The sequence below is a fragment of the Giraffa tippelskirchi genome, chromosome 9 (genome assembly GCF_054371585.1).
Source record: "Giraffa tippelskirchi isolate mGirTip1 chromosome 9, T2T-mGirTip1v1.2.pri, whole genome shotgun sequence".
NCBI lineage: Eukaryota > Metazoa > Chordata > Mammalia > Artiodactyla > Giraffidae > Giraffa > Giraffa tippelskirchi.
In genome coordinates, this window is record NC_137283.1 from 125520103 (window position 1) to 125543685 (window position 23583).

The 23583-nt window shown below is 40.3% G+C and overlaps 1 protein-coding gene across 5 annotated transcripts in view; it reads left to right on the forward strand.

Annotated features, from left to right (window-relative positions):
- The window catches only part of BACH2 (BACH transcriptional regulator 2), a 378167-nt gene that overhangs the window by 198719 nt on the left and 155865 nt on the right, over nucleotides 1–23583 (forward strand). For 3 of the 5 annotated variants that reach the window (XR_014064956.1, XM_081528504.1, XM_081528502.1), the window contains exon 3: nucleotides 17188–17336. The gene's annotated coding sequence lies outside the window, so the exon portion shown is untranslated. Of the gene's footprint in view, nucleotides 1–17187; nucleotides 19916–21400; nucleotides 21675–22111; nucleotides 22317–22414; nucleotides 22552–23583 lie in introns of those variants that run through there. The other 2 variants (XR_014064954.1, XR_014064955.1) reach the window with 2 other exon arrangements.

Below are 23583 nucleotides of genomic sequence, written 5' to 3' on the forward strand. Positions count from 1 at the left end.
TCTCGTCTGCATCCTCTCCTTGCCACTCACACCTGCATCTCTAACTCGGACCCAGATTTGAAAACTGCTCTTCTTAGCAGACTCACAGACATGGAGAACAGACTTGTGGTTGCCGAGGAGGAATGGGGTGGGGGAGGGATGAGGTAGAAGTTTGGGATTAGCAGATGCAAACTACTGTATATAGAGAATGTATAAGCAGCAAGGTCCTACTCTACAGCACAGGGAACTATATTTAATATCCTATGATAAATCATAATGGAAAAGAATATATACATGCATATATGTGTATATACTTATTTTATATATATTTTATATATATGTGTGTGTATATATATAGGCTTCCCTGATAACCCAGTTGGTAAAGAATCCTGCTGCAATGCAGGAGACCCTGGTTCAATTCCTGGGTCAGGAAGATCCTCTAGAGAAGGGATAGGCTACCCACTCCAGTATTCTTGGGCTTGCCCTGTGGCGCAGCTGGTAAAGAATCTGCCTGCAATGTGGGAGACCTGGGTTCAATCCCTGGGTTGGGAAGATCCCCTGGAGAAGGGCAAGGCAACCCACATCAGTATTCTTGCTGGGAAATCCCAGGGACAGAGGAGCCTGGCGGGCTATAGTCCATGGGGTCACAAAGAGTCAGACACAACTGAATGACTAACACTTCACTTCACTTCATGGATAACTGAGTCACTTTGCTATACAGCAGAAATTAACACAACATTGTAAATTAACTATACTTCAATTTAAAAAAGGCTTTTTCAAAAACTGCCCTTGTTTAGAGTTCATCACCCAGCCCCTCCTCTTGCCCTCTATAGAATAAGAGACCTTCTTAATAAAATTGCAAGGAATTCAAACACTTTGTGGAAATAAAATCGCATGACCCTTGATACCTGAAGATTGTAAATTAAAAGTCCTGTGGGTTGTGTGCTCCCCAGTTTGGCCACATTCTCAGTCACTGACCAAGCCACTTACCCTCTCCATACCTCTGTCTGCATCTACAAAACTGGAATAACAGTTCATGCCTGTTTTTGGTACTTCAAATGGATGTTTTCAGGACAAATTTCTAAGTACATATACAGAGTACGAAGAGCAATCAAAATAACTCATCACACCCCCTTCCCATAGAACTTCATCTAACTCTCCAAGAGCTTTTTTATATACCAAGAAATATGATTCAAATTTCCCTAAGTTGACAGAACAGCGTGAAATCTGTTTCTAACAGATGTTCCCCATGATCCCCCAAACGTAAACATGTTTGCAAGATGATCGTAAGACAACCTGTTTACACAGGGAAGTACTTAAAAAAGCAAACACAAAAACATCACCCAGAGCAGTCATTGTGATCAAAGTGCCTCAATTATTAGGGTGTAAAGGGAACTGATGACTCAACTTAGCACCACCGCGGTCTCCAGATTTCAGTTTCATAACAAGAGTTTCTTTTTAGGAATATTCTTCATTGACACACAAATCCGATTTTCTTTCTAAAATGTTTCTCGATTTTTGTCAAACCGAAATGACAGGATCCCTTCAAAAGATGACTTCGATACCCGTATCATGCTCACATGAGGGTCATGTGGATATACTTTGCCATGGAGAGCTGGAGTTTTCACTCCCCGGGATCTTGGTGCCCAGAAAAGGGACCAGGTCTTCTGCCCAGTGACTCCTGGCTCGCAGCTCCTACACCTCCCCAGTTAGTCAGACGCAGCACAGAAAGTCCAGACTGCATGGTGGTAGGAAGTAACTTTCTGAATGAATCAAAGTGGGATATTTTGATCCTTTCACATGCATGGGTATTCTGGGCAAGTGCATGCTTCAATCAGTGACTCATGGATCAATATGCAAAGTAGGTCTCTGACTGCTGGCTGGCTGAAAAGAAGTTTTTAAACCTGAAACAAAATGCAGTCTAGTAAAGAATAAAATTAGAACTTGTGTCAGGTTTAGCAGTTTTTTGGGAAAATAATCACCACTGTCCTTCAAAATAATGTACATTGGGAGGCTATCCTGAAGTGGAAAGGTGTAGGTAGACGTGTCTCTGCGAAAACCTATAAGAAGTCTCGCCTAACAGGAAGGTTCTTTTGTAAAAGTTCATTCAAAACTCCTTTAGGATGTGGTTTCCTATACAAGCGAAACTTTAAATTCTTTTACTCTGGGGATGATGACGTCAGACTCTGTGGCATTTTTACCTAATGATGCCCACTTGAATAGACAGACCTAAGGGGACAGGCTGAGGACTTGTCTTTCTAGCATCACTTCTGAGGAAATAGGTTTATGTTTCACCATGTATACTGCAATCCCTGCAGTGCAAATCATTGCATGACTGTCAGCAAGAGTAGGGATGCCACCAAGACTATGGCCCCCAAACAGGAGTATCACCTAGGGAGGAGGGACTGGTAGTGCGGGCTCTTGGTATCTGCAGTGCTGGGTTTATGTGCTAACATCTACCTGTGCTCTTTTAGAATACTTAAGACTCCAATCCACATACACACCAAAACACACACACACACACAATTATTATAATTAACAAACAAGTTTAGGATTGTGGGATAAAAGGTTATAGGATAAAAAATCAATGTACAAATATCAATATTATTTCTATAAACTTGCAATGGAACACTTGGAAAATAAAATAGCTCTCTTTACAACAACATCAAAAAGAATGAAATGCTCAAGAATAAATTTAACAAAAGAAATGCAAGATTTATACACTAAAAGCTATAGAACACTACAGAAAGCAATTAAGAAGACCTAAGTAAGTGGAAGACATCCACTACTCATGGAGCAGAAGACTTGGTGTTGTTAAGACGGGACTACCACCAAACTGATAAACATATATATTCAACACAATCCCTATCAAAAGTCCAGCTAACTTTTTGCAGAAATTGACAGGCTAATTTTTTTTAATTGAAGTATTGTTGACTTGCAATGTTGTTTTAGTTTCTGGTGTAGAGCAAAATGATTTTATATATATATATATATATATATATAATAGTTACTATATATATATAGTAACCTTATACTTTTTCAGATTCTTTCCTATTACATACTACAAGACATTGAGACAGGCTAATTTTAAAATTTATATGGAAATGCAGGGGACCCAGAATAGCTAAATCAGCATTGAAAAAGAATAACAAAGTTGGGGAACTCAGTTTCTGATTTCAAAACATACTACATAGCTACAGTAATGAAAACAGCATAGTCATAGGATGGACAGTGGTATAGAATCAGTAGTCTAGAAATAAATTCTTAGGTTTGTGGTCAAAGTTTTTCAACAAAGATGCCAGCACTATTAGATAAGAAAGAATAGTCTTTTCAACAAATGGTTCTAGAATAACTGATATTCACATGCAAAGGAATAAAGTTGAACTCCTACATTATACTACATATAAAAACTCATATTGGATCATAAATGTAAGTGTTAAAACTATACAACTATTAGAAGAAAACATAGGAATAAATCTTTGTGACCTTGGATTAGGCAACAGTTTCTTAGACATGACCAAGTACAAGATAACAAAAAAAGATGTAATTTCATAAAATTCTTCTATGCTTGAAAGGAAACCATTAATAAAATGAAAAGAAACCCTCAGAATGGGAGAAGATATTTGCAAAACATACGTCTGATCAAGAATTTGTATGCAGAATATATAAAGAATTTTTACTAGTTAACAGTCAAAAGACAAATAATCCAGTTAAGTAAAGAGCAAAAAATTAAAATAGGCATTTCCCCAAAAAAGAGATACAAATGGCCAATAAGTGCATGAAAAGATGCTCAGCATCATGTGTCATTGAGGCATGCTCAGTCGCTCAGTCGTGTCCGATTCTTTGAGACGCCATGGACTGTAGCCCATCAAGCTCCTCTGTCCATGGAATTTTTCAGGCAAGACTACCCAAGTAGGTTGCCATTTCCTCCTCCAAGGGATCTTCCCTACCCAGGGATCAAACGGTGTCTCTTGCGTCTCCTGCATTGGCAGGTGGATTCTTTACCACTAGTGCCACCTGGGAAGCCCTGTTAGTCATTAGGGAAATACAACTCAAAACCACAATGAAATAATCACTTTAGCCCACTAGGATGGCTGAAAATAAAAAGAAAATAGTAATAATAAGTGTTGGTAAGCATGTGGAATAATCTAAACTCTTATGCATTGCTGATGGGATTGTACAGCTGTTTTGGAAGACAGTTTGACAGTTCTTCAAAATGGACATGAGTTTGAGTAAAACTTCTGGAGATAGTGAAGGACAGAGAAGCCTGGTGTGCTGGAGTTCATGGGGTTGCATACAGTTGGACACGACCTAGCGACTGAACAACAGCAAAATGTTAAATACAGAGTTACCAGATGAAATCCTTAAGATGTGTTGTATATGCAGAAATAGTGAGATTTATTTTAAGGCATTATCTACCATAGTCATGAAAACTGGCAAGTCCAAAATCTGTAGGCTAGGCCAGCTAGGTTAAAGACTCAGGGTGGAGCTGATTTGCGCTTCATATCTGAAGCCAGTTGGCTGTCAGAATTTCCTCTTGGGAGAGGTCAGTCTTTTTCTTAAGGCCTTCAACTGATTACACCCATTTTATCTAGTGTAATCTGCTTTACTCAAATCTACTGATATAAATGTTAGTCTCATCTAAAAATTACTTTCACAGCAATATTTTGACATGCTTGGCCAAATGTATGGGTACCATGGCATAGCCAAGTTAAAAATAAAATTAGTCATCACACCCAGTATTTACACTTCCAGGTATATTTCCTAAAGAATTGAAAAACATATGTCTACATATATCCAGCTCTACTTAAGTGCTCATAGCAGCATCATTCATGATAGCCAAAAAGTGGAAACAACCCAAAGGTCCGTCATCTAATAAATGAATCAACAGAATGTGATACATATGCACAATGGATTATTATTTAGCCATAAAAAGGAATGGACTAATAATACATATTATAACATGGATGAAGCTTGAAAACATGCTAAGTAAATCCAGATAGAAAAGGCCACATAGTGTATGGTTCCATTTATAGTAAATGTTTCATTTATATGAATAGGCAAGTACATAGAGACAGGAGTTAGATTAGTGATTGCTAACTGGGAGTGGGAAGTGGGTGCAGGAAGGAAGAAATGTGGACTGATTGTTAATGGGTATGGGGTCTCTTTTTAGGGTGATGAAAATGTTCTGAAATTAGATAGTAGTGGCAGCGGCATGCACATCTCCATGAATAAACTAAAAGCCATTGAACTGTACACTTTAAAAGTATGAATTTTATGGTATGTGAATTAGATCTCAATTAAGTTTAAAAAGATATTTAAGACTGCAAATATAAGTGGTCCTGACTGCACAATAAACAGCATCAAGCATTGCTTCTAAAGTGTAGAATGTATGCCGAGTCCCATTAATGAAGAGTTAGAGAGGGAACATGGGAACCACTATATACTAGGCACCTTCTGTGTCTCCCAGGTGGCACAGTGGTAAAGAATCCACCTGCCATTGCAGGAGACACAAGAGGCACGGGTTCGATCACTGGGTCAGGAAGATCCCCTGGAGAAGGAAATGGCAACCCATTCCACTATTCTTGCCTGGAAAATTCCATGGACAGCGGAGCCTGGTGTGCTACAGTCCATGGGTTTGAGAAGAGCCGGACACGACTGAGCACAGCGTAGCATTCTGTGTCTCAGGAACTGTGCTTATCAGCTCATTAAATCATCCTTAAAAGAAGAAAAAAAGAAAAAACCTATAGGTTGGTATTATCATCCCTATTTTTTCATATTAGGAAATTGAGCTTTCCTTTAAAATAGTTGGCCGGGGACTTCCCTGATGGCACAGTGAATAAGATTTCACCTTCCAGATGGGATGATTTGGTAGAGTAGCATGGAAACATATACATTACCATATATAAAGTAGATAGCCAGTGGGAATTTGCTGTATGACACACGGAACCCAAAGCCAGTGCTCTGCGGCAACCTAGAGGGGTGGGATGGGGAGGGAGGTGGGAGAGAGGTTTAAGAGGGAGGGGATGTATGTAAACTTATGGCTGATTCATGTTGTTATATGGCAGAAACCAACACGACATTGTAAAGCAATTATCCTCCAATTAAATACAAACTAAAATTTTTTTAGTGGTTCACATGAAAAATTATGTTAAAAATAATAAAAAATAAAATGGTTGGCCTAAGTCTGTCAACTTAGTAAACTGGGGTTGGACCCCCATCTGTCTGTCTTCAGGCTTATCGTCTTCCCATTGTACTTACTGCCTCGATAGGAGAAACCCTGTCTCAACTGGGCAGAGACTGCAGACCCTGTTGCTTTGATCCATGGACAGGTTAATCCCACGGGGCAAAGGGATGAAAGGGGGAAGGGTGCTTTTAGAGGAAAAACTAATAAATTAAATACAGAAAATCAAGATTGTTACTTTTATGGTTAAGAAAGAAAATGAAAAAATTTTTTTAATTATAAGAGTTCACAAAGGACCAAGAAGGAAAGAGACAGGATGGAAAGGGGAGAGCAGGATCTATGACAGCAAATCCAAGAGCAGACCCCAAGACCATCCCGGGTAAGGCAAGTCCAGGAGAGACTGGGAGAGGTTGAGTATTCAGAGCAGCTGGCTGGCTTGGGAGAGGCACGGCCGTGTTCGCGGTAACTGACCAGAAGACTGGCAGGGGTGTTCCTCAAGCCAAAACAAGAAAGGTCATTTTTCATCGAGACTAGAGTGACACCAGAGGAAGTCACCTGGGATGCTCCAGCGACCAGGATCCAATACAGAGACCCACGCACAAAGGGAACTGTTGTTGAAGCTCATTTACAGCAGGGGTTTTTAACGTGGGGTCTGTGGATTCTTAGGCTTCCAAGGGCCCTTGAACCCCTCCTGTTACGTGGAAAGGTTTTGCGTTTATTTGTGCATCTTTTTGTGAGGAGAGAGTTATTAGGTTTTTAAAGGGCCTGTGATGGGTGAAAGGTTTTAAAAAATCAGCTTAAGTGTTTCTCTTAAAGTGCCAGGCTCATTTTCTGGCTGTGTGATAGATTGTGTGAAATGGTCTGGCACTCCTAATTTTTGGAATAAAAATGAATTCTTAGCGAATGATCTCACTGCCTCCAGTGCTGTCTGATTCTGTCCTGGCATTTGATAGAACTTGTTGGGGGATTAGGTAAGACAGGATGTTGGTACATTTGAGGTCATTAAACCAAGGAAGGCGAAAAAAAAAAATAAATCTTGCTAAGTATATTGTGGAGTTGAACTAAATGCTGAGTAGCTAAGAGATGTTCTTTGTGCTTTGTGCCGACACTTTTGAACCTTTAAGAGTAGACTGGGGTGGTGGAGAAAGCTCCATCTAAATGCAGTGCATTAGTTAATGCCTGTCTTTCCAAGAAATACTGTTTTACTTGTCCTTTTTCAGAGGAGGTGTGGAAGGTTGTGGTGTTCTAGATTGTTTCACATTTTTGTAAGTGGATACAACTAGTATGAGCTTCCCAGGTGGCTCAGTCCTAAAGAATCTGTCTGCCAAGAAGGAAACAGTAGCTAGATCCCTGGGTTGGGAAGATACCCTGGAGAAGGAAATAGATACCCACTCCAGTATTCTTGCCTGGAGAATTCCATGGACAGAGAAGCTTGGCAGGCTATCGTCCGTGGGGGTCACAAAAGAGTTAGACACGACTTAGCGACTAAACAACAACAACAATAGTGTAGATCTGAGAGAAACAACAAAAGTTGTTTTTTCACCTGGTAAGCAGCATTCTCACAGTTCTGGTTTCAAGACTAGGAGAATAATGAAAAATATATTACAGGAGACCTCATGTGTGTGAAAGGTTTTGTTGAATGAAGTGCTGCCCTCCCCTCCTTGCTACCCAAAAGGTTATTTTCCACCTGTCTTTTCCTTCAACTATTCTCTGGTGTGCCCTTTACTAATTTGACTGGCAGCTCCAGTCAACACACATGCCCATCTCTACTCCTGCAGAGAGCTTAGTCACTGACTGCCTGATTTCCTGGATGGTCTTTGACCTAAGGTGATGGTACATGAGCCCTAAATCCCACTTCAGAATCTGCTTTGGGTGTTTTTCTACGTGGGCATTGACAAAGTTCTTCAAAGATCAGGACCCAGAGGAAGATACTGCGCGTACAATATCTTCACTGCCATGCCTCATGATAGTGATAGGTGTCCATGCTTAAAATTCACCTGGAGAGAATAATCTGGGTCATTTTAAAATAAGAAACCTAATAGGATTTTAAGAAACTGCAATATGAAAAGAATTTTTAATTCTAGTATACTTCATGAAATATAACCATTTTAGTGCTAATAAGCTAATTGGCTTTTTGCAAAAATACCTAAATTGCTGAAGGACCTGCAGCTTTGTCACTTTACTTTGACAGTTTACTGGTAGCACGTGGAAAAGTGGACCTGTTTGCTTTGGGGAGAGGGATGTAGTTTCCCCAGAGTGTGGTGGATAGCAGTGTTGCAGAGGAAAGGGGTGAGCTTGGAGTCAAACTGGCATGGATACAGGTTACATGCCATCCCCTCTTATCTCCTCCAGTGTGACCTTGGGCAGGACATGTTGCCTCTCTGAGCCATGGTTCTCTCATTCACTCGGTAGGCTAATAATACCCATAATATTCCTAACACAGTTCCTAGAATGTGGAAGTTTTGAGTCATTAAAAAGTACGATTATTACTCTGCATAAGTATAGTCCAGTATTTATATTCTAAAGCTACAGAAACCCCCGGTATATTTTGGATTGAGTATTTTCTTTTATATTGAAGTATAGGTGATTTTTTTTTTATACAGCAAAGTGATTCAGATCTATTCTTAGATTCTTTTCTCTTGTAGGTTATTCAGTTCAGTTCAGTTCAGTCGCTCAGTCAGTGTTCGACTCTTTGCGACCCCATGAACTACAGCACACCAGGCGTCCCTGTCCATCACCAACTCACGGAGTCCACCCAAACCCATGTCCAGTGAATTGGTGATGCCATCTAACCATCTCATCCTCTGTCATCCCCTTCTCCTCCTGCCCTCAGTCTTTCCCAGCATCAAGGTCTTTTCAAATGAGTCAGCTCTTCGATGAGGTGGCCAAAGTATTGGAGTTTCAGCTTCAACATCAGTCCTTCCAAAGAACACCCAGGACTGATCTCCTTTAGGATGGACTGGTTGGATCTCCTTGCAGTCCAAGGGACTCTCAAGAGTCTCCTCCAACACCACAGTTCAAAAGCATCAATTCTTCAGCACTCAGCTTTCTTTATAGTCCAACTCTCACATCCATACATGACCACTGGAAAAACCATAGCCTTGACTAAACGGACCTTTACTGGCAAAGTAATGTCTCTGCTTTTTAATATGCTGTCTAGATTGGTCATAACTTTCCTTCCAAGAAGTAAGTGTCTTTTAATTTCATTGCTGCAATCACCATCTGCAGTAATTTTGGAGCCCAGAAAAATAAAGTCAGCCACTGTTTCCACTGTTTCCCCATCTATTTCCCATGAAGTGATGGGACCGGATGCCATGATCTTAGTTTTCTGAATGTTGAGTTTTAAGCCAACTTTTTCTCTCTCCTCTTTCACTTTCATCAAGAGGATCTGTAGTTCTTCTTCACTTTCTGCCATAAGGGTGGTGTCATCTGCATATCTGAGGTTATTGATATTTCTCACGGCAATCTTGATTCCAGCTTGTGCTTCTTCCAGCCCAGCATTTCTCATGATGTACTCTGCATATAAGTTAAATAAGCAGGGTGACAATATACAGCCTTGATGTACTCCTTCTCCTATTTGGAATCAGTCTGTTGTTCCATGTCCAGTTCTAACTGTTGCTTCCTGACCTGCATACAGGTTTCTCAAGAGGCAGGTCAGGTGGTCTGGTATTCCCATCTCTTTCAGAATTTTCCACAGTTTATTGTGATCCACACAGTCAAAGGCTTTGGCATAGTCAATAAAGCAGAAATAGATGTTTTTCTGGAACTCTCTTGCTTTTTCGATGATCCAGCGGATGTTGCAATTTGATCTCTGGTTCCTCTGCCTTTTCTAAAAGCAGCTTGAACATCTGGAAGTTCACAGTTCACATATTGCTGAAGCATAGGTTATTACAAGATACTGAATACAGTTCCTTGTTCTATACAGTAAATCCTTGTTGGTTGTCTATTTTATATACAGTGGTGTGTACATGTTAAGACTCTTAATTTATCCCTTCCCCTCTTCCCCTTTGTTATCAGATTGTATGTTTTCAACACTTGTTTCTTTTTAGCTTCTTGTGTTTCAGATTGTGTGTTTTCAACACTTGTTTCTTTTTAGCTGCTTCTTTTCAGAATTGTCAATGGCAAGTTGTTCTGACTGCACTATCCTCTTAGGGGTGGAAATCTGAACAAGCTCTCCACTATATTTTGGGAAGGTAAAACCTTGAGTATCAAAGAAGTGAATTTTCTAGCTGGGGTTCTCCAACTAGAGTAACTTGGCATCTGAAATGTGTAAGTGGAAACTTTCAAAAATGTTTTATCTTAATTAATTTTCTCCATCCTGTCTGAAGTGGCTGCTCCCCAGTTCTTTCTCTGTTGCAGAAAAAAAAAAAAAAGAACATTTCCTCATATCACCTTCCCATGCCAGTAGAACAAAACACAAAAGCCACAAGATCTATGATTCAAAGGTCTTCTGCCTCATACAAGTGACTGTTAAAATTCTGTTTGAAATGTATATTCAAAAAAAACTCACCTCTGTAGTTTCATAAAAATTAACGTCGATGGACCCCTTTCTTTTCAAAGCCCTTCTGGTCATAAAATAGTATGTGACTACTCTCTTTAGTATTTCTGAATATGAATAAGGACTGCAGGGCCACTCACAAATTAGCATGTTTATTGCTAAAGCTGTCACCAAATTTCTGGTAATATTTTTATACAGCATGGGACCAGCAGAACGTTTGAGATTTAACCTTTTCCAGCAGATGGTAGTCTCAAAATGGAATTTGTAATTTTAGAATTAAGTTTTGAACTCTCGTCTTGTTTTCTGACCACTGTAATTTCTCTTTCTATTCAATTCAGAGGGAAAGAGTGATGGGGAGTGTGTGTATCTGTGTAGATGGACATTATTTATTAACCTTAAAAACCAATACTGTGACTTTGCACAGAAGGACCAGAGTGGCATTTTGAAGCTCCTGAAGGTCAGATTGGCTCAATGGTATCTTCCAGGTACAATCCTATTGTGATGCTGAGCAAAATCAGGTTATTTAGCTTGGTGACTCTTGCACTTCAAGTGAAATAATATAAATACAATGGAGATAATTAGCTTAAAAACACTGTATCCCAGAGCATAATATCTCTGTCCTCTTAAATTTGGCAGACCTGGATTCTGGTTCAAATAAGAGCAGAAAACAGTTCTTGAATATTTTGTCATGTTTTCTTATTATCAATCTAAATCCCAGTAAGGTAGGAAGAGGTGATCAGGATAGGAGAGAATTGACAACTGGACACAGGAAGCAATATTGGAAATTGGAAGATCATTAAACCAAACCACTTTTATGTTTCTTAGAAATAATGTAACGAGTATTAGATTTGGGATGTAGATAAAAATATTTCCACCTGGAGTTGCCTGGGGGAAAGCAAAGAGGGCTTTGCTCATCAAATCTCATTCAAGCCACTGTGAAAATTTTAGCTAGAGTGGAGCTGTAGAGTAAAAGAATGCAATCAGCCTTACTTATATAAGAAGTACCTTCTAGAAAACCTGATCATTTTACAGCTAATTGGAATAAACGTTCCCTTGCCCACTGCTTGCAGCTGGAGACCTGCTTGTACTTTTTTATGACTATTGCTGTAATTAAATACCATTTACTTTTTCTTAGCTGAAGAATGCAGGTCCCACTGACTTTCTCTTCTAAGTAAATTTAAGTTTGTGCAAGAGGGAATTTCTTACAGATAATTTCCCTTCTCTGGGATATGTGACTTTACTTGTTAAGTGAGTGAACAGTAACCATTCAGATATCCCTTTTTTAAACTTTCCCCCAGCTTCTCTAACAGTAAATATGAAGAAACGAAAAAGCAGTGCTTTCACACTTAGTGTAGCATTACCATATCTCCTCACCCACCTTTTTCTAAGAGCAGTCTGGTGAACCACGTCAAGATTTTGTGAGGTCTTTGGAAATCAATCTAGCTGAGAAACACCGTGAGAGCAGGAAGTGTCTGTAGCGATCTCCTTCACCATTGTTTCAAGACACCTAAATGGTACCCAGGATGAGGTCAGTACATGCTTGTTGAAGAGATGATTATGTATTGTCCTGTGAGCTTCTGGGGTCCAAAATACTGCCTAGAAAGCTAGTACATGAGGCAGCCTAGAGCTGCACCATTTAATAAGGTACCCACTAACCAGGTATGCCTATTTAAATGTAAATCAGTTTAAATTGATTAAAATTTCAAATTCAGTTCTTCTGTCTCACTAGAAACTTTTAAGCTCTACAGAGTTCTCCATAACCACGTATGGGTGATAGCCACCATTTTGGACACCACAGATACTGAATATTTTCCTTATCACAGAAAGCTGTGTTAGATAGCCCTGGTAGAGTATCATTAGTAGAAGCCAAAGTTAGTGGCCCGAGCCCTTCTGAAGTGAGATTCCCATGTAACCATGATGTTCACTCACACTACAAAAAGTAAGCCTTTTAGATCTCTCCTCCAATACTGTAGGAACTCAGTCAGGAAAGGTGGGTGGCCCACAGAGGTGCCATCTCTTTGAAACTAATAGTCCAGCAACAGTAGGGCTGTTTGCCAGACTGACATTCCCAGGGGTCTACACGTATTTGGCTACACTAGTTATTAGAATAGTGAAACATTTTACCAGTTACTAAAGAGCTACTGTTTTAAGCTCTTCCAGGACCTCCTTCCTATGCCCCAGAGACCCTGATTGCTCACCTAGGATGTCCCCAGCCTCCCCTTAATCCAGCAAAATGAATTAATGCCTGTCCTGTCCCAGGGGTGAGAGGCTGCTCACGACCTCTCCCCAGTACTGCAGACTGTTACCTGTTGCCTTGGCCTCCAGGGGAGACTGCTTCCTAAGAGTCATTGTTAAGGGTGCCCCATCCCTACCATGGCCAAGTCCCTGATCACAGAACCATTAGTCTCAAGAAGAGTTTTAAAAGCATCTTATTCAAATCCCTCATTTTACTGAGGAAATCACATCCAGAGAGTTACTCAGCAGCTTTGTGGCCATTTCAAAGATAAAACTCTCCTAACTCCGTTTTGTTTTGTTTTGGGGTTTTTTTTGTTGTTGTTCATTTGTTTTGGTTTTGCCGTATCTTCCTGTTGTCGGTTTCCTTAACTGTGAAATGGGGATTAGTATCTTTATGCCTTGCAAAGTTGTTAGTAAAAAGAACAGTGATAACCCAACATTTTATGCGTTAGGAGTTTGCGAAAACTCTCCTCTGCCTTCTCATTCGATCTTCACAGGAACCTGTGAAAGGTATTGGGCTCAGAAGCGATGAATGACCTGCCCTTGATAGCAAAGCTGCTCTGAGTGGCAACCCTCTAAGTCTCTTAGGGCTTAGGAAACTATAAACTCTCTCGTAAATGTAAGATAACAGAACCACATGGCATTACTAGTTTTAAGCTTGTGGTATTTTGCAGTTCAAGATTTACTGACATTGAAAGTGTAATTTTATTCAAGCAATGGTTTCTTTTTTTTTTTTTTTTACTTTGATAATAGGCCAATTGCACAGACTTTGGTTCAGCATTAAAACAGAAGTGGGCTGCTTCAAAGTACATTCTTTAAATGAGAGAATCCAAATTTGTAATTAGCTTTAAAAATGCAGTTGTGCAGTTTGAGTAGCTAAAGAGCTTTTAGTAATCATTTCTGTTACTAGTGGTGGCTTATTTTTTTTTTTAATTCTCTCCCCCTCCCAAGTAATTAGGCCCTTTGGAAAAAACAAAGCATGTTCTTTGAGGGTGGGTGGTTGTCTCCTTTCAGTTCAGTTCAGTTGTGTCCAACTCTTTGCGACCCCATGGACTGCAGTACTCCAGGCTTCCCTGTCCATCACCAACTCCTGGAGCTTGCTGAAACTCATGTCCATCGAGTTGGTGATGCCATCCAACCATCTCCTCCTCTGTCATCCCCTTCTCCTCTTGCCTTCAATCTTTCTTTCTTCATCACCTTATTTTTCTCATCCTATAGGCCTGGTATACTTAGAAAATTAATTGTATACCCTATTGTGGCAAAGAAAAATCACTTAGAAGTCCTTTTACCCACTTGACACCTAATTATCAGGAGAATGCTATTTTAAGTATAAAGAAAAGCTGCAGTGGAGAAAAAGGTCCACTTCTTGATACATCTTGGGTCTTTTGATAGATTTGATGGAAGCACCCCTTAGTTTTTGAGAAGATTGTTGAGATAAATGTAACTCACTCCTAAAATAAAATTAAATTTATAGCCCCCTCTTTTTCTCTCTATGAACTGGAGCCATTATATAGTGTATATTAAACTGTGCAAAAACTGAGTTTCTAGATGAGGGCAAGAGTGGGGTTGTTTCATTCCATATAACAAAAAGAAAATATCTCTTCCACTTTCTTTTATCAGTGTATGAAAATTGTGGCCTTCTCTACATCAATTGTAGTAGTAAATGGCAACTCACTCCAGTGTTCTTGCCTGGAAAATTCCATGGACAGAGGAGCTGGCAGACTATATAGTCCATGGGGTCGCAAAGAGTCAGACATGACTGAGCAACTGAGCACACAGACACACTACATCAATTATCCTGCAAGGTTAAATACCTAAAGGGTAGAGAGAAAGAAAAGTTATTAGAAAAGGCTATAAATGGAAGGGAACTTGGGGTTGTGAACCCTGATTTAGCATTACTAAACTTGTAGTCTCACTTGGGAGGAATATGTGTGTAGGTTTGGTGGTTTTTTAAAGTATATGTGTGTCTTCATTCTTCTCTGTGTGAATAGACTCTCAACTCTCAACTATACTGAGATACAGCCTCCCTCCTGTCCATATAAGACCTTCGATGTGTTTACAATATTGGGACTCTTCTTGGATTTTATACTATTTTCACTGCTTCCTACAGATAGTACTGGCAGTGCCGACAGAAAAACGTCTAAGGGTAACATTTGGATTTGTAGCCTGACTAGGAGTCACTGAGTCTTTGGATTATCTTGGAGTCATTCAAGACATTAGGCTTGAAGAGATCTTTGAAATTGCAAACTTTTAATTCCTCCAGACTTACTATGGGAGAAGGGGGATTGATGAGCAAGCACATGCTTTCAAACTTCACCACCACCAGTTTCTGTACCGGTGCACTCAGCATTACGTGAGATAAAGCATGTAAGGCACTTGGCACTTGGCATCATGAGCACTTGAGAGGGTTAGCCGTGGTTATTGGCTTGTCTGATTTAATTTTGTCTTCACATCTCTTTCTGCTCCCCTGATGGCCATTCTGAAGAGCAGTCGAATGTCCAGGAAATAGGAAAATGCCAAATGCAATGGAAAGGCAAGCCTTTGGTCTTCCAGAAACAGAATTTATCAGCGCACAAAGAAAAGTGATTGTGTTTTTTTTTCCATGATGAAGTGTCAGTGACTTCCATACTCCCCCCATGGAAGAGGGGCAATTCTTCCCTTGTCCAGATCCAACCCAGTCCCATCTAATGAGGGCCACTTGATGGTAAACTTACCTTATTCCCATTTCCCTCTTTATTGTGTGAACAACAATGAGCTGCTCATTATCATCTGTGTAAGAAAAAAAATGCAATCTAAGTTTGGTTGGCCCTGATTAGAACTTTGTTAAGGTATGCAATGGGCAAGTGCATTTCTCCTGTGCCTTCAATAAAGTGGGTAACTACACAAATTAACCAAAGCTCATGCTGCGGCAGGAGTGTAAATTGGTACAGCTTTTCTGAACAGTCACCAGGACCCTCAAAGCTCATTCCATTTGACTCCACAATTCTTTTTCTAGGAATCTACCTAGGAAAATACACGGACATTCAGGTGATTTGATATTCAGATACATCTGTCAAAGTGTCATTTGCAATAACAAAAGAAAAGAAAACAATATGTCATACCCCAAATGAGACGAATAATGAAATAAAACACTTTTCTACACAGACATTGAAAAGCATGTTTCTGAAGAATTTTTAATAACTTGAGGAAATGCTCACGTTCATATAATATTGAATTAAAAAGTAGAAACTAAGCTCTATTTTTATGTATCTGAAAAGAATACCAGTCCATAATCCCTTATCCCCAGTTCTGAATGCATTTGGTTCAAACATCACAAAGGTCTCTTGGTGACTTGTTTGGTAGAAAAATCTGGCCTGAACTAATGTGAAGCTCTATTTTATCTGACTAAATAAGAATATGCATCTACTTTGCTGCAGAGATATCTAATGTGTGGGATTACAGGGTGCTGCTTCAGATTCTGATGGGACGTCATACAATAAATGGTAGTTTAGCATCATAATACTCTTTAACACCCAAGCAGTTCTGAACTCTGAAGTGTATCTGGCCCAGGATTTTCGTTTAAGGGGTCATGAGCCTATACAGTAAGATATCATGAATGATTTATCAGTGTCAAGGTTGCAGTTGATGTTTATTTTTTCTTGATTCTTTTCTATAAATTTTTCAGATATTCTATAATCATGTATTAATTTATCCTCAGGAAAAAGTAAGGACTATTATTTTCTAAGAAAACATATTTGAGGTATCAGAGGATCATCTCATTTCAGTCAGAATCCTCAAATTTATCACTTGCTTAAAATTTATCACAACTCTTTTTGTTGTTGTTTAGTCGCTAAGTCGTGTCCGACTCTTTGTGACCCCATCGACTGTAGCCCACTAGGCTCCTCTGTTCACGGTATTTCCCAGGCAAGAATACTAGAGTGGCCTGCCACTTCCCTCTCCACTGTTTGCTTCTTGTTAATATAGCCAGGTGTATCTTTTGAACTAAAGTGTTCTGATTTGTTGAAAGAAAACATTCGGGAGATGAAATAGAGAGATAGCTGACTGGATATGTCCAAGCTGCTTTGGGGTTCAGTAGAGCACCCAGTGAGGGATGTGTTTTACCGGTGGTGAGCCCCGGCATTGATACCTGGATTATTTTATCCTGTTCTATTTAGCTGGCCTGATCCTGAGGCACAGAAAGTTCGAGGTCATGAAATCGGAGGATGGGGGTGTAGCAGGATTGCAGGAGAGAGGGGACAATGTTAACACGCAAGGTTTCCTGTGCTAATGGACAGTCTTCCTCCCCAATCAGGTGGATGCCCGCTGACCTGTCACAAGGTGGCCCCACAAGGTTTTGGGGTCCATGTCTGAATGGATTGCTGTAGTCTTCTCTTCTCTCCCTTCGCCCAGTTCCCTGCATCCTAAGACTCGAAGCCAGCACAGGACCTGGAAACATTACATGTAAGTTTTGACTAAGGTTTCTTTCCTCCAACCAAACAAGGCTAAGAATTTTCTGAGATGATAATAACAAGGTGTCTTGAGAATTATCATTGAGTAAGGGAACAGGGGTTAGACTCTGCCTATGGGCGGTTCCCTAACTCAGTGGATCTTACCCATTATCATGCTTCAGAATCACCTGGAGAGCTTGTGAAAGTCCAGCTTGCTGAAGCTCATGCCCAGACTACTGGATTCAAGAGATCTAGGGGCCTCTGAGAATTTACTTTACTAACAAATTTACAGGTTGATGCAGATGAGGCTGGTCCAGAGACCTCACTTTGAGAATCACTGCTTTAACTCCAGTGTGACTGAAAGGAGGAATGATAAAAGTAGAAACATGTATGAAACTAAAATGAAGATATTAGTGCTGTACTTAATACATGGACTCAACTCTCAGAAAAGAGACTTTTAGGGTCTTCTCAGCACCGTCACCTTTGAAAGTTCATCCAAGTAGATGCCATTATTCTGTGCCAGCTTGACTCCAGAGGCACGAGTACCAGCCATTCTCTGCCCTTGCCTTTCAACAAGGGTGACTGACAGTGCTGTTAACAGGCTATAGTGACGGCTACCATCTTTTCCCATGTGTCCTCATCATGCTTTGAGACATACTCCAAAGGGTAAATCTTTTTTCTTCTGGGCTAGAAAATATATTGTTCTCTTTCAAAGTGAACCATCCCAGTATGATCCTTCCTCTCATACTCTTAAATGTGACTTGATTTGCAAAATGCATATGTGAAGGAAGGTGAACTTCTAATCAAAAATCTAAGCCAGCAAAACCAGTGTCTTGTGGGCTTTCATGTTCTCAGGACTGAGATATTTGGAAGATAAGCACGTTTGCTGTATTAGCTTTGCGACAAGCCAGTCACCTCTCTGCTGAAGACAAGAACAATTTAGTCCATGTTCGTAGAATAAAGTAGAAGAGTTTGACTCAACAACTGTGCACTTGGGTATATGGGAGCATACATGCTAATGTACACATGTACCTGTGAACCTGTATGAATTTTGTATATTTCTAAGCTTTTAATGTAGGAGTTCTAACAACATGTTGTCTTTTGTTTCATTGAGTCAATGTGAGTGTGAAAATAGTCTGAGTGATGCTGTCTAGGAAATGTTTGAGAAATTTCTGGGCGTTTTGAATCTGTGGATAAGCATGGTGGTTTATAACATTTTATTTGATATGGTTAATGTTATCATTCAAAGCAGCAATTAGGGCTTACAGTTCTTTTATTATAACTCTCTGAAATGGAGAACAGTCACTTAAAAAAAAAAAACTTTTGTTAATTGAGAGTAATCACTTTTTTTAAATAAAGTGATTGAACAGCACCAGAATGGTTGGCATGATTTGGCATTGCTTTCATTTTACAGACAAAGAAACTGACTATCAGAAAGGGTTAAAATAATGGAAGGAAGGAAAGAAGGAAGAAAGGAAGGGCTGCCAAGAACCACAAAGAAAGAAGTAGCCAAGGCCACCTGTAAAATTTGAGGGTCCCTGTGCAAGATGAATATGTGGAGTTGCTTGGGAATAGTCACTTTTAATAAAGCAATTCCCAAGCAGGTATGTAAACGAAGGAGCATTACCTGCTACCTAGATGTTAACAGAACCCCAAATCCTGGAGATAGATTTAAGTGCATGTGTTTAAAATAAAAATCACAAAATCAGAAAAATAAGACCAAAAGAGCAAGAGGTGATGAAAGAGTTCTGGAAGGAATTAATTCAGAATTGTCTTCTGGGAGCTGCCCAGAGGGTAACAGGGCTGGTAATCAGGCTGACAGAGTTGTGAGCGAGGTAATTACCTATTATCACTCTACCCTTACAAAGGATAACATCTCTGTCAAGCACTAATTGGTTATTCTGCACAGCATTCTGGGAAGTTTGAGTTTATGAAATGTCTTCACCATGAAGTAAAAGAAATGGGTTGGATCAAATGTTCCTTCATCTCCCTTCTGCTTTCCTGCACTGGCATCTTTGAGTGTCCTCGTTTACACTTCAGGTTTCCCTGGTGGATGACCTTTGATGTCAGTCAGTTTAATAACTACAAGACAAGCCAGGGCAGGTAGAAGGCTGCTGTGACACCTTGGGTGACTTGGAGCAGGAAACTCCTGCCAGCCCTGGTGCCCCCTTCCTGGCTCCTTCCCTGCAGCCTTGGGTGAAGCATTCAACACACCAACTGCCTAGAGCGTCTCTGTAAAAGTCATGGGGACTGCCCTGGTGGTCCAGTGGTTAAGACTCCACACTTTCAAGGCAAGGGACATGGGTTCAATCCCTGGTCAGGGAAATAAAATCCCACATGCTATGTGGTGTGGCCAATAAGTAAAATTTAAAAATAATAATAAGGTCTTGGCAATTCCTTGGTGGTCCAATGGTTAGAACTCGGCCCTTTCACTGCCATGGACCTGGATTAAAAAATAAAGTCTGAAAAATAAATATTGTGCATTTGGGGACAAGGAGTAAATGGGACCCCATGGTGCTTTCCTTTCAGTTTTGCCGTTAACCTAAAACTGCACTAAAACGTTTATTAATATAAAAAACTGAACACTAAACAGTATGATGATTCCTCAAAAAAATTAAACATGGAATGACTGTGTGTGCTATCGCTTCAGTCATGCCCGACTCTTTGCGACCCTGTGGACTGCATCCCACCAGGTTCCTCTCTCTATGGGGATTTTCCAGGAAAGAATACTGGAGTGGGTTGCCATTTCCTCCTCCAGGGGATCTTCCCAACCCAGGGACTGAACCCATGTCTCCTGCATCTCCTACACTGGCAGGTAGGTTCTTAGCACTATGCCACCTGGGAAGCCTAGAATGACCATATGATTCTGCAATTCCACTTCTGGTTATATACTTAAAAGTAGTGAAAACAGAGCCTTGAACAGATACAGATACTTGTGCATCCATGTTCATACATCATTATTCCCAATAGCCCAAAGGTGGAAGCAACTCATTCAACCATGAATGAAGAAAATGTGGACTATACATACAAGAGAATATTATTAGTCTTAAAAATATGAAATTCTGACACATGCTCCAACATGGATGAAACATGAAGATACCAACTGGAATAAGCCACGCACAAAATGACAGATACTGTATGATCCCACTTATGTGATGTACCTAGACTAGTCAAAGCCATTGAAAGTGTAGAAGGCTGATTTCCAGGGCCTGGGAATAAAGGGGAGAGAGAAGTTAGTGTTAATGAGTAGAGTTTCACTTTGGGAAGATGAAGAAGTTCTGGAGGTGGATGGTGGTCATAGCTGCCCAGTAATATGAATGGCTTCACAGGTGGCTCAGTGGTGAAGAACCTGCTTGCCAATGCAGGAGACACAGAAGCTGTGAGTTTTGATCCCTGGGTTGGGAAGATCCCTTGCAGAAGGAAATGGCAACCTGGCCCAATATTCTTGCCTGGACAATGCCATAGACAGAGGAGCCTGGCAGGCTACAGTCAGTGGGGTCACAAAGAGTCAGATGTGACTTAGCAACTAGAACAACAACTTAATGCCACTGAACTGTACTCTTAAAAACTGGTTTAAGTGGTAAATGTTATGCTGTGTATATTTTACCACACACACAAAAAAATACCCTGAATACCAGAATTTACTTTCCTTCTGAGAATACCAGGCAGAACACTAAGTAATGCTTGACAGGAATGCTGTAGTTTGAGTAGGCGGAGGAAGCATAGTGTCCGTGTTCCTCACATCTCTCTCAGCCCCAGCACTTCCCGGGCACCTTTTGGGCAAAGGTAAGGGCCCTGCAGAATATTAGACTTGAGTCTCAGGAATGGATTTTCTATCGGGACAAGGACAAATTTGTCTGAAACCGCTAGGGAAATTTGTCATCGATAACTGTCATCTCTACCAAAATCTCATGTACGCATGCAGGAAAGCTGCTTTACTGGGGTGGAGGAGATGTGCACACCCCTGTGCTCCAATCGTGTGACTGCTGCAGTTCATGTGAATTATGACATCATTAATGAGTCCGGGTACCACACCCCAGAATGCATGAATAGTGGAGGCAGGTGACAGGTCTTAGCAGTGGAGGCAGACCTGAAGACAGGACCAGGACTTGCCCCAGAGTGAAGCCTAGTAGAAAGTGGAAACTTGGAAAGAAAATTAGTAGCAAATAGATCTCCTGCAATAGGGCTTCTTCTCACTCTAATGCCTGTTTGACATTCTCCCAGTGAAGTGTAGCTTATCCCCCATCAGCAGATCTCTCTAATATTGCATATTACTGCACCCATACCTCACAGAACAGCTGTAGAAGTAACATGGAGGCCTGTGAGGAATATGAAGGATTGAACCCACTGAGTTAGTCCATTTGGGCCCTAATTTGGGGGAGGGAGGTGGATTTTGCTTTTAATTCTGTATTTCTAGAAAACCAGCCTTGGAGAACCATCAGTGAGTTCTCTTGGGGCCTAGGTAGCCCTGTTTTCCTCAGGCCTCCTTTCCTTTACTGTTTTACTTTACTCTTTTCAGGCCCTGCCCTTAGGTTTGACTAGGGGTTGTAATTCCTGAAGAGCAGTACATAAGGATCCATAGTTTCAAAGAGCTCAAAAACTTCTGTCCTGAATTATGCCACATCCTCCTTAAGACATCAGAATCACTTATACGTATGAGCATGCATGTGTATGGGCTTCCCTGGTGGCTCACACGGTAAAGAATCTACCTGCAATGTGGGCTACCTGGGTTCAGACCCTGGGTTGTGAATATCATTCCCTGGAGAAGGGAATGGCTACCCACTCCAGTATTCTGGCCTGGAGAATTCCATGGACAGAGGAGCCTGGTGGGCTACAGTCCATGCGGTTGCAAAGAGTCAGATACAACTGAATGACTTTCAAAAAGATAATAATAATAAATGCATGAGTGTGAATTATGTACATATGTACATACATGAATGTGTATGTGTTTGGCTCAAGGAAAAAGTATAACCAAAAAAGAATTGAAATAAAATCATTAAAGTTGAAGCACAGTAGATATAAATCAGTCCCTCATTCCCAACCCAGGCATTCCAAACCTGCTTAGAAATACTCTCCATGCTTTTCACTTAGGTGCTGGAGAACAGGGCATAGCAACAAAGGTTTTGGAGTCAGTTGCTATAGGGAGCTGCTGAGATATCAAACAATTGGAATGAAATGTTTTTTTATGGAAAAGAAAATTCAGGGGAGCAAGTCTTAAGAGAGGAGAAGTAAGTGCTTTTTCATCTTTGACATCACACGTAGATACCAGCCCCCTAAGCTTGAATTGAAACAACATGGATATAGATTCTAATCAAAACAAGTTCAGCCCCAGGAGTTCAGAGACCATGATTTTTAGATGGACACCCTGACACAGATTGCCTACAACAGTCCCCAGAGGGAAAGACATGAGCTAGAGAAAACGAACAAAGAGCAGCCTTTGGGGGCGCTACTGATCGACTCTTATGGCTCCGAGAATCAGATGTACCTGGATACAGGCACTGAATTCATATTTAGTGATGGCTCAGCTACCTGGAACCCAACTAACCAGAACCCTGAATTAACTAGCCTTGGTACTTCCCACCGCCACTCCACCCCACCCCCTCTCACACCCCACACCCCACCCTACCACACAAATCCCACTTCCCTTTTTCAGTGATAGAGATTCAGAAAACAAGGTAGCTTTGGTTTAATAAAGTTAGCAAATATACCCTGGAGGATATTTGTAGCTGGTGACACTGACCTGCTGAATCACTGAGAATAGTTAGATCCTTTATAAGTAGAAAAAGAAACTGCTTTGGAAAGATTTTGAACAGAAAGCATTTTTAGCTGTCAGTTCCCCAGAAAATTGAAGCAAATCAAAAAAGATCTTCTTGTCTTCAAATAGTGTAGTTAACTTAGATTTTATTGTATCTATTTTCATGTCTTAATAATGATATAAATATATTGACTTAGGATAGAAAAATATACCATTCATTTTATTCTTGAGAAACCATGCAAGTTTTGGCTTTTACCACCTTTCCAGTATCAGAGTTTAAATCTCAGATAGTTATTTTTATGCTTATTCTGTTTATTCTAGTTGAAGGCACTCTAAAAGTTGTGATGTTAATGATAAGAATGTTATATAAAATAACTTCATGAACATATATATTTAGCTCTTATTGTCATTGGGGAACCATTGGCATAGTTTTGAAGCCAATTATGTTTTTTTTTTAAAGAATGTATGGGATTCTTTGTAACATACTGTTTCACAGTCATGTTCT